General features: G+C 34.7%; 1 non-coding gene across 1 annotated transcript; it reads right to left on the minus strand.

The window, feature by feature from the left end:
• Nucleotides 1–288: 288 nt before the first annotated feature.
• LOC136231640 (small nucleolar RNA R71) lies at nt 289–395 on the minus strand. Its single transcript, XR_010690009.1, has one exon. It is a non-coding gene; the product is annotated as a small nucleolar RNA R71 (small nucleolar RNA).
• Between the last annotated feature and the right edge of the window lie 2,057 nt (nt 396–2,452).

Below are 2,452 nucleotides of genomic sequence, written 5' to 3' on the forward strand. Positions count from 1 at the left end.
CAATTTGAAATTAAGCCTGCTTTGCTTAATATGTTGCAAAACAACGTAACGTTTTATGGACTACCTAACGAAAACCCTAATGCCCATTTGACAAATTTCTTAGAAATTTGTGATACTTTTAAAATTACTGATGTAACAGCCGAAGCAATCAAACTTCGCCTCTTTCCTTTCACTTTGAAGGATAAGGCAAAAATTTGGTTAACTTCTATGCCTGCTGCAACATTTGAAACTTGGGACCAATTAGCCCAAGCGTTTTTATCAAAATATTTTCCTTTGGCAAAAACCGCAAGAGTCATCAAAGAATTGACATCTTTTACCCAAAATGATAATGCAACTCTTTATGAAGCTTGGGAACGTTTTAAAAAACTTCAACGTTTATGCCCACACCACCAATTGCCAGATGCACTTTTAATGCAGACATTCTATAATGGATTAAATCCTACGACTAGAAGTTCATTAGATGATATGTCTGGAGGGTTATTTATGAAGAAGACGTCCGTCCAAGCAAGAGAACTTTTGGAGGAAATAGCAATCAACAGCAGTATGTGGCCCGCAGAGCGTGGACATATACCAATGGCGAAACCATCATCCTCAGGTACATCATCGGTTAAAGGTATAATGAATCTTGATCCAGTTGCGATGTTACAAGCCCAATTTTCTGCCTTATCGCACAAAGTTGATAGGTTTATGGCACCGTGCGATCCTAATGGTAATCTGATCCAGACAGACATTGATTACGAAGGTATGAATGAGATAGAACAGGTAAATTTTGTCCAAGGACAAAACCAAACTACTAATCCTTATTCTAATACTTATAATCCTGGATGGAGAAATCATCCTAACTTTAACTGGAAAGATAGTAATAATAATAATAATGCAAATGCTAATCAATATCGTGTAAATAATTATCAAAATCAAACAAGAGATACGATTAACACTTTATCTTCAAAAATCGACAAATTTATAGATGCTATGAATGGAAAGGTAAGTAATCAAGACGATGGTTTTAAACGGATCGAAAGTAAATTCGATCAGCTTATCAAAAACCAATCATCTAGCATCCATAATTTGGAGGTTCAAATTGGACAACTTGCTAAATCAATTCCATCCCGCAAAGAGGGAAGTCTTCCTAGCCAAACGGAAGAAAATCTGAAAGAGCATGTTAAGGCTATCACTCTTCGCTCAGGGAAAAACTACTTAGGTCCGGAAATGCCCGGAAATTCAACTTTACCTGGAAATGATTTACTAAAATCCAAAGAAGATACATTAAAACAAAAAGATACACCAATTGACTCTAGTACGAAACCTTTTGTACCAAAGCCACCTTTTCCACACAAGGTCCGCAATAAGGACCATGATAAACAACTTTTATCATTTTTAGATAAACTTAAAAATTTGCATATAAATTTAACATTCATGGATGCAATTACGCAAATTCCTAACTATGGAAAATTCTTGAAAGATTTAATTTCAAAAAAGATTAGTTGGGAAGGAATTTCATCCATTTCACTTACTGAAGATTGTAGTTTGATAGTATCAAGCAAATTACCTACTAAACTCAAAGATCCCGGATGCTTTACCATTCCGTGTAAATTGGGAAATATGGAATTCCCAAGTTGTCTTTGTGATTTAGGAGCTAGTATAAACTTGATGCCATTGTCTATTTTTGAAAAATTAGGTTTAGAAGAAGACATCAAACGTACCAATATGGTTTTGCAATTAGCGGATCAATCCACTAAAAGACCATATGGTATAATTGAGGACGTTTTAGTAAAAGTTGACAAGTTTATTTTTCCTACTGATTTTGTTATCTTAGATTTTGCTTATGATGCTAATTGTCCGCTAATCTTTGGTAGACCGTTCATGAACACGGGACGTGCTCTAGTTGATGTGTCGGAAGGAAAAGTAGTTTTAAGAATAGGTGACGATAAGATCGAGTTCGATATGAATCAAGCAATGAAATATCCTATGGAGGATTTCGTCTGTATGAAACTTGATTTAGTTGAAGAATGTGTTAATGACATTGTTCAAAGAGAAGAAATAATAGAACCTATAATGGGTGAAGAATTAGAAGATAAGGACCCAGAGCCTTTGATTCGAGAAGATGGACCAGTTCCGCCTTCAGTAGTAGTTCCACCTAAATTAGAACTTAAAGAATTACCAAACCATCTGAGATACACTTTCCTAGGCGGAAGTAATACTCTACCTATAATCATCTCTAACAAATTAACAGAAAATCAAGAAGAAAAATTGAAAGAAGTTGTTAGAAATAGAATAGGAAGTATGGGATGACAGATTTCAGATTTAAAAGGAATTAATCCTAGTATTGTAATGCATAGGATTCACTTAGAAGAAGATAAGCCACCTAAAGCGGATAGACAAAGACGTTTAAATCTGAATATGAAAGAAGTAGTCAAAAATGAGATTACTAAACTTTTAGACAATGGAATCA

The sequence above is a fragment of the Euphorbia lathyris genome, chromosome 5, assembly GCF_963576675.1.
Source record: "Euphorbia lathyris chromosome 5, ddEupLath1.1, whole genome shotgun sequence".
Taxonomy (NCBI): domain Eukaryota; kingdom Viridiplantae; phylum Streptophyta; class Magnoliopsida; order Malpighiales; family Euphorbiaceae; genus Euphorbia; species Euphorbia lathyris.